The sequence below is a fragment of the Microtus pennsylvanicus genome, chromosome 14, assembly GCF_037038515.1.
Source record: "Microtus pennsylvanicus isolate mMicPen1 chromosome 14, mMicPen1.hap1, whole genome shotgun sequence".
In the NCBI taxonomy this organism is placed as follows: Eukaryota; Metazoa; Chordata; class Mammalia; order Rodentia; family Cricetidae; genus Microtus; species Microtus pennsylvanicus.
In genome coordinates this window covers 46,043,372-46,052,971 of record NC_134592.1, presented here as the reverse complement: position 1 = coordinate 46,052,971, position 9,600 = coordinate 46,043,372, and the positions used below count along the sequence as shown (strand labels likewise).

Genomic DNA, 9,600 nt, shown 5'->3' with positions numbered 1-9,600 from the left:
CCTTGTACACTACACTCCAAACTTTTAAAGAGCTATCCAGCCCTTAAAGTTTATCTGCATTAGCAAGTTTGCATTGTCTTGAAAACTGACTTCTTAACTTCATTTGAATGAATTATGGCTGAGAATATTAAAAAATCTTTGTCTTCCTTAGGCATCTTGATAACTTGCAAGTTGTACAGTTCTGGTTCAATATCCTTTTTCTTTCCTCCAATTCCTGTCACTGTTTCAAAATTAGGTGAACGGCTGGGTAACTCCTTTCATAAATCAAATAGCATTCTTCCTGTGGTTTCAATGGGGTAAGTCAAGCTTCGGAAACCAGCACAGATACTCAGAGTAACACTGTTCCAGGGACCCCAAGGAATGAAAGACTTGATGAAATTGGTCTCTATAAGTCACATCCCCACTCAGCATAATCGCAAGCTCTGCTGTGGTTGCAAACAATGAAACGCTTGAATCTTAAATCAGCCCTTCAATTACGGGAGCTGTCACTCCTCTCCTTGGCGGGGTTTTTTTTTTTTTCTGTCCCTGCAAAATCCCAGTTGCTTTTGCTACAGAGTTTTCAAATTCTTGCCCCCAAATTTCCCAGAGAACAGAAACTTCTTGTGAAACAGTGACTCTGGGCAAAAACTAAAGGAAGGGAAGGTTTCCCTCAAAATATAATCAACTTTTCCTTCCCTCCTAAGACTTTCTCCATAGAGATTAAACATTCTGAAATCACTCTCATTTTTTTTATAAAAAGACACATATATAGATCTTCATCTTGATTTCTATTTCCTAACCAAATTTCTAGAGTTATCTATATACACATAGTACCGAGAATAGAATCCAGGATGTCTCATGCTTTAATGGGTTCTCTACCACTGAGCTGTGTACCAGCCCTTCTTTCGTTTTTCTTCCTTAGGTAATTTTGGGTCCTTCTTCCATTGCTTTATTCAAACAACATTTGCTAAGATTATCAATAATATCAATGATAAATGCAAAGGACTTTTCTGTTTTTTTATAACGCTTCACGAATTTGCATGTTATCCTTGCGCAGGGGCCGTGCTAATCTTCTCTGTATCGTTTCAATTTTAGTATATGTGCTTCTGAAGCGAGCACATGGACTTTCTGTCTTTATGTGGCATGTGCCACAGAATGTGTGCTGACTTTAGAGGACAATTTGAAGGAGTTGATTCTCTCCTTCTACCACATAGGTCCCAAGGATGGAATGTCAGTCTTGGCAGTGAGAACCTTTACCCGCGGAGCCATTCTGCCTACCCCCCATTTTATTCTTTCATTTCCCTGGCCTCTGGATCATACAGTCTGAGGCATTTTTGTGTTTTTCCCTTCAGCTGCTTCCCTTTAATAATCTGTAGATAATTCTGGTGTACCAACCATTAAGTGCTGGCAATGAATTCCTGGGAATGAACTTTGAGAATCATCTCGGGACTCTCCACCTTCAGATCTGAATACTTTGCCTCTACTTTAAAAATTAATCCACTTCCTATCTCAGATGGCATTGCCTCTTGCCAAGCAATCTCCATCCTTCCTATAATGACTTCATCTAGTTTCCCCATGTGTTTTGTCCCCTTCTAAGATGTTCTCCACAAAGAAAGAAGAGAAGTCCTTTAAATATGCAAAGGGGGCTGTGCAACCCTGACATCTTTGCATCAGCTTTTCCAGGGTTGCTATGGCATGGTATTAAAGACCTCCAAAGGGCTCCCAAGGTCTCTACCTGATCTGCATTCATTGCCTGCTGAATATGCACTCATTTATACTCATGAGATTCCAAAATTTAGCCTCTGACATCCACATGCATACCATACTCATGCATACTTGTAGTAATATGGGGCGGCGGCAGGGTTGCGTCCCCAAACCCCCAGCCGCCTGGCTCGGCTAGCTTATGCCCCAAATAATTACACGGACACTGTATTCTTTTAAACACTGCTCTGGCCCATTTCTAATCATCTATGTAGCGCCCCTAGGTGCGCTTACCGGGAAGATTCTAGCCTAAGTCCATCCTGGGTCGGAGCTGGGGCATGGTGTGCGTCTTCCCTGGAGCAGGTAGCATGGCATCTCCTGCGTCTGCTCCGGAGAGCAGAGCTGCGGAGTCTGACCTCACTTCCTCTTCCTCCCAGCCTTCCCTTCTGTTTACTCCACCCACCTAAGGGTGGGCCTATCAAATGGGCCTAGCAGTTTCTTTATTGCTTAAACAATGAAATCAACAGATTGATATATGACACTCCCACATCACTTCCCCTTTTTCTGTTTAAACAAAAAAAAAACGAAGGCTTTAACCTTAACATAGCAAAATTACATATAACAGTTATCAAGTAAAAGTTACATCAGAAACATTTATACATATAACAAAATTGACCTTAAAATCCATACCAATGCAAATTATTCATACCTATATCATTTCCCCCTTTAAATGTAAAAGAACATTTATAAACTATATTTGGGAACATGGGCGCAGTTTTTTCTCTCCAAACTGCTTCCTGCTGAATGGGGGCGTCGTTAATCAGATTATTTAGGGTGTAACCTGTGTGCCAGGTTTATCTCAGTTGGCAGTTGAGCAAAGCAATTTTCTGAAGATGTTCACAGCAACCCTTCAGGAGGACGTGGTCCATCATACCAAATCGGAATAGAAGAAATCCATAGAGTCTCATCCTCTGTGAAAACAAAAGAAGACTCTCTCCAAAGCATCATATCCTTAGACCCAAATTCTGAAATTGTAATACCCTTATATCCATTCTGGTTTAGCTTGGCAGCCAATATAATGAAATATCTCTCTGTACTTAGCTCCTTCACAGTCAAAAATTTTAAAGAAAACACAATGTACATAATCCAGACTCTTTGTGAAATTTTCATTTTTACGCGGCTTAGTTTTACTCTATCACTTTACTTTATTCTGTCTCTTTAAAGACTTTACTTTTACTTTTTTTTTTTAACCATTAACTTTATTCTCTATATTCTTTTTCTTCTCTCTCCCAAGCCAACGTACATTCATCCAACAGTGTGACTCGTTTAGCGGTCTGAATCTGTCCTATTGTGAATCTGCAATTTTTTACTATTCAGGAGCACTTTTGATTTGCGCCTTTAAATCACTAGGCGCTTAAGAATCTAAGCTGTGACATTCCTAGGTTAACTTTTTGCTTTTTGAGCATGTATCTGTAGACCAGGCTGTCTTTGAACTCTCAGAGATCCGCCTGTCTCTGCCTCCCAGGCATTGGGATTAAAGGTGTTTGGTACTACACCTTGAACTCACAGAGATCTGTTTGTCTCTGCCTTTTAGGCACTGGGATTAAAGGTGTGTGCTACCACACCTTGAAGTCACAGAGGTCTATCTCCCTCTGCCTCCCAAGTGTTGGGATTAAAGGTGTGTACTAAGACACACAACAACTCTCTTCCTTTTTTTGTTTTTTGCTTTAAGAACTTTAACTTTCAGCTTGCATATATTTTTAACACACAGTAAACCATTTAGAAATTTTCTTTGTCTTTGAATCTCTCTTTACTGTATATCTCTCTGTTTTTTGACCACAAAAGCCTTTAATTTACCAAGCAATATCAGTAGGACTAAAGGCGTGGCTTTGCCAGCTAGATCCAGTCCATTCCTTAGCTTTCCAGCCTCATGGCTGAGGTACAGGCTGCAAGGTCCCTGCCAGCCAGCGAGCTACAACAGACAACACTCAAATCCTCTCTCGGTAGCCGGCCCTCCTGCCTCAAACAGTCAGAGTTTGCCCTGGCAGGACAGCCCAGAAAGCCGGCATTTTTAAACGGCACAGCTTTTTTCCTGCTACGGCTGAAAACCGAAAAGCATGTGTTCAGCTTTTCATCAACACTGTTTAAGTGTTTTGTGGCAGGACCTCTTAATGAGCCGCAGGGTTTTGCAGCTGAAGCTGAGTCAGGAAGCCTCTTGGGGCTACCAGGTAGGAGCGGCACTCAGCACTTTAATTCTGAGACTGAGCGTGCAGCACAGAAATTCTTTTCATCCAAGTAACATCCAAATCTGACAGGCAGAGCACTGCGCAGTCTAAAAACACGTCTCTGTATGGCGGCAGGAATCCGCCATGCTCTTCCGCCTGCCTAAGCCTGATTCTGCCTTCTGCCCAGGAGCAGGCGGGAAGCTCTGAGTCATCGCACCTTCTCAGAGCACTCTCCTTCCGATCCCAAGCGGGAACACAAACATAAAGCCAGAGTTTGCACTGGCGGCACAGCCCCAGGAAGCCACGCTTTGAAATGACACAGCGTTTTTTCTGCTGCTGTTGCCGAATCAGGAAATCTCTCTACATCACGCCACCAACAAACAGCAAAAATCTGTGTTAAACTCTCTCTCCCTTATTTTTAAGCCTTCTCAGGTTTTTTAAGTGGGTTTAGTTAGCCACACGTCTGGGCGTCATTTGTAGTAATAAGGGTGGCGGCAGGGTTGCGTCCCCAAACCCCCAGCCGCCTGGCTCGGCTAGCTTATGCCCCAAATAATTACACGGACACTGTATTCTTTTAAACACTGCTCTGGCCCATTTCTAATCATCTATGTAGCGCCCCTAGGTGCGCTTACCGGGAAGATTCTAGCCTAAGTCCATCCTGGGTCGGAGCTGGGGCATGGTGTGCGTCTTCCCTGGAGCAGGTAGCATGGCATCTCCTGCGTCTGCTCCGGAGAGCAGAGCTGCGGAGTCTGACCTCACTTCCTCTTCCTCCCAGCCTTCCCTTCTGTTTACTCCACCCACCTAAGGGTGGGCCTATCAAATGGGCCTAGCAGTTTCTTTATTGCTTAAACAATGAAATCAACAGATTGATATATGACACTCCCACATCACATACTCACATCACAAACACGCTTAGACACACACACACACATACACACACACAAATACACAATAAGTCAGAATAAAGTTGTAGGATCTCCTCTTGGTGCCTACAAAAAAGTTCTCAATATACTCCTAAATAAATGAATGAAAATTATTAAAGGCATAGATGGGAAACTGTCAGAATTTGACTCCGTCTCTTCCTTGAAATCAGAAGGAAGTACGTGGAAAGCTCAGTAAAATAAGGTTTTACTCACTCAAGCACTCCTCCAAACTAATTCCAAAAAGATGTTCCAAAATTGTGTGAAGTTAATTATGAGAAGAAAAAAAGCAGGTCAAGATGTTCATGCCTTAAGATTGCTAGTTACCTTGGTTGTTTTTCTTAGGTCCCTGTCTAGAAGATCCTGATCTGACTCTATACCAAGGCTCTCGCATAGGATGAGCAGGTCATGAACCTTAGATGTTGACCCCACAGAATGTGTCTTCCCATCTAGACATTAACCTTCTCACCCAAATTTTTCTGATCTGGGAGTAAGCTTTTCCTAGATCTATTTCAATGACAGTAATACTGACCCTATACATAATTCTAGCTCATGACCATAGTACATCTGTTTTGGGGTAGTATAGAGATGGCTGCCAAGGTTTGGGTTTGCACTAGGGGTTATCCACAGGCACATTCCAGAGGTTCTCCTACAAGAGAGGAGTGAGATCAAGGTAGATGCAAAGGGGTCAAGAGCTCCCATGTGTATCAGCTGAGTGAAAGACAATAGAGCTAAAGCTGTACAGATGTCCAGCAGGTCATTAATTAGTTATTTATTCCTATAATAAAACTGATTTCTACCTCTCTCCATCTGCTCCAACATCAACCAGGACACTATTCATGTCCCATCCTGTCCTCAACATTTACAATGTGACTTATCTCTCCCCCTCCCTTTCTCCCTTCCTCCCTCCCTCACTCTCTCTCTCACTGTCTCTGTTTCCCTCCCTCCATCTCTCTCTTTGCCTCTCTCTCTCTCTGTCTCTCTCTTTCTCTCTGTCTCTCTTGTTCTCTCTCTCTCTCTCTCTTCTGTATACAAAGTGTCTGGTAAGGTTTTGGAATCCTTCAGTCTTTGCGCTTGCTGGAACCCCTCTTTCTACAAAGCTATTTACCAACTTGTGTGGAACAACTCACACGCAGTCCATCCCCATGCTTTTCCTCTACTGTTCTCTTCCCCAGCTACAGCTGTGTCCTCTCAGTTACCCAGAAGAGTGTCCAAATTTGGAGACCCCACCTATCTATCTCATTAAGTCTCTGAGATTTCTCAAAGAATATTTAACTGCTCTTTTCTCTGAATTTCCATGGCAGAAATGTCAAGCAATTTCACTTATGGGCCACACGATCAGAAATTAACTGTATGGGTCCCATTAATTTTTTATAACTGGGGCAAGAACTTGCCTTTTTAGCTATTCAGAAATATAGATTTAAAAGCAGTCTCAAGAAAAGTCAACTTTATTTAGATGTAAGTACTGACCTAGCCTTAGCATTAATCATTAATCACTTTTCTGTCAAGTGAATGAGCACTGGCATTTAGCAAATTGAACAATCTTTCCAAGTAACAAGATGTGTTCTGTCAAGATACAGTTAAATTCCAACTCCAGATTTTCCTCATTACGTGATGCTTTTTCATTTCTTTTGCAATAGTCCCATTACTGAAAAGGTCCTTTCACAGAGATGATCAGAAACATTGTCTAGAACCCATGACCTATCTAGCTACAGGTTTTGACCTGATAACACTGCCAGGGATGAGTTTCATCTTGTGGGGGTGAGACTTGGATCTGCTCAGAAAGTGGTTGGTTACTCCCCATTGTTCATGCCACTACTGCATCAGGAAGCATGTCTGGGCAGGTCAGTCATTACTGTAGCTCCCAGGGGTCACAGATGAGTGTTTGATGATGACTTTTCTCCTCTTTTTAGACATAAGCCCTAGAGGAGAACCTATTACTACTATTTTAATAAATGGGCATAGCATTAAACAGACTCCTAATGACTTATTCTACCTATGGATGATTTCATCTATCAACCCTCACCTGAGCAACTTCTGTTGTAATAGATGGTGATTAATACAGAGACCCACAACATGCCAGGATGTACAGAATAAGACACTGCAAAGTGTTCAGTCCTAAATGAAACATATATGCCTCAGCCCCTGCTCCTAAGGCTAGAGATCATTGCAGAAGAGGAGGAGAAAGAATGCAAGCCAAAGGCAGTGAGAAACTACAAGGAATCAGTGTCTTTTTCATACAGCAAGGAAGCTACACATATGAGCTCACAGTGCTTTGGACAGCATGTACACACCCTGGGCAAGACCAAGTCAGACCCCGTAAGGAGATGGAAGTGGGGCGTACAATTCCACCTCTGGCTGTGAAGCTTTTGGAAATGATTAGCTGCTTCTGGAAGACAGAGAGACAGATTTCTATAAGATGTAGTCCTAAGGAAGCCAATCACTCCCCAGCAGGCCATACATCCAAGAATATTTGGATAGCATGAATTTGTCTTGTTAAGTTAAAAAAAAATAAAAGAAGACACAAACTGGCGTGGATCTGGGAAGAGTTAGAAGGGGAATGAACATGATCAAAACTTTTAAAAAAAACTAATAAAAATTTTAATAATTTTTTTTCCTGGGGATATACTGTATAGCAAGTTTTTTTTTTTCAGGAAAGCACCAAGATTCTTATTGTCTCATCTCCCAAACTTTGAGAGCATTTCTGAGTGGGCACAGCTGGGTTTCAGCCCTTTTCATTCACTTCAGCCTAAGTACTCCTCACCGCTCTACACCACGCACATGAAGCTACTACTAAGGTAAGCCTCCAGAGCCTGAGAAATAGCCGCTGCTTAGTCAGCTGAGACATTCATGAAGGCATTTCTATGTTCCCTGTAATTACAATCACCTACCAAGAAATAAATAGTAACACACATACACGCACACACGCACACACACACACACACACACACACACACGGCTCTTAATACACCTGACAATGTCTTCACACTCTCCTCCCTCCCCTCTCACCAAAAAGAGTCACTAATAGTTGTGGATGACTTTTTAATCAATGCTTCCTGACACGCTACATTAGGTATGTTTTCAGTGCAAATATATGAAACAGTCACCCACTGACAAAGGCACGTAACAATTTGCTGTATAACATCTAGAAAGGAAAATCTAATAATAAAAAACTGGGGAAGGTAAATGCCATTAATTCTGTTGTAGAGACAAATTTTCCTTTTTGCAAATTCATCCATCACTTCCAGCCTGGCATATTATGTATACCTAAATTTTAAATTTGGACTTTTATGATTTTGATTAGCTGAGTTACAGTCAAAGGAAGAAACAATAAGCAAGGGAAAAAATTTCCAACAGAAATCTACAAAAAGCTTTTTTTTTCATTTATTATGAAGTAGATTAAGGGTATTGAGAAGTCATTTACTTTTTTCACACATTATTTTGATAAAAAGCTACCTGTCCTGGTCTCTGAAGCTAACCCTTTTGCCATTGAGTAAGTGGATTTAATCTGGTTCTATTTCACTCTGACAAGATATTTTACCACTTTATATTAAACAACCTTAGAGAACATCTATGCCTTAACCTAAAATAATTATATTTAAACACAGTTTCCTGTCCTGTAGCTCAAACAACTGGAAATCATAAGCTGGTGAGACATTGCTGTTATTAAAGGGGGCAAAAGAAGTTTCTGCTAGTCAAAGAGGGAAAAGGGGATGTAGAAATTCACTATTTTTTTGAATCTTCTTCTGAATCTGACATGCTTAATGGTTATCCCTTTCTCATCGATTAAACTTTTTATTAAAGTTATCCTTTCTTAGAAGTTCCTCTTCCAGTTATTTTCTTTTGTTTTTTGTTGTTTTTTTCCAAGTCCCTTTAGAGACTTAGACTAAGAAGAGGCAAATGGTGAAGTCAGACAATAGTGCCTGTGTTTTCAATATAAAATATTAATGAGATGGTTCAAAAGAGAAGTTTGCATTCAGGAAGGAGGTAAAAAGTCACACCATGTTTACTGAAGGTGAGGGGGATCCTAAGAGTTCTAGCAAATGGAAACGTCATGAAATCAATTTAATTATATGGAAAGATACCTTGTTCCACAGAAGCAAATGAGATAACCCATCATTTTAAGGGTGTTTCACAGACTATTTCATACTAAGAAAGCATCCCCTTATATATAATAAAAATGCATGTATGTTTGCTATAAAATATATTTTTTTATTTTGTACAATTCAAGTCTTGGCTTACCTTGACGTAACTGTGCACACTGTGCCTATAGGCCTAGCATTAGTGAATCCCATTTCAAAACCAATATACAAATAGTTTCCCATTAAAAATATGCCACAGACAAAGTCTTATAGCTTGATATAGAAGAAATACCCTAGAATGTCAGAGAGGCCAGAAAGTTTCCATTCTCTGGGGTGAAAAAAGAAAAATCCACCCTCAAAGGTATGTTTATTTGAATTATATTTCAAAAGTCCTCAAATGGAGTCAGGCAGTCAGGGTTAACACTAGGGATCAATGAAAATGCGACCGATGGAGCAAGTCAGTGAAGGGTTAGCTACTCGCACTGCATTTTGACATTGTAAGATGGTTCTCAAACTTGAAGCAGGAAAATAAAAAAGACTAAGCACCACAGAGAAGAGAGAGATCTTTACATAAGAACATATCACCATTTTTACAAATGCCCAGGAAAGAATACTCTTTTAATAAGCACAGTTATCTTGGGTGCGAACAAGAGTGATCCATCTTACTGGCCTTGTCAGCGAAAATACACCTTA

At 40.9% G+C, this 9,600-nt stretch overlaps 1 non-coding gene across 1 annotated transcript; it reads right to left on the bottom strand.

The window, feature by feature from the left end:
• Window positions 1–991: 991 nt before the first annotated feature.
• LOC142835437 (U6 spliceosomal RNA) lies at window positions 992–1,098 on the bottom strand. The gene has a single exon (XR_012907864.1). It is a non-coding gene; the product is annotated as a U6 spliceosomal RNA (small nuclear RNA).
• Between the last annotated feature and the right edge of the window lie 8,502 nt (window positions 1,099–9,600).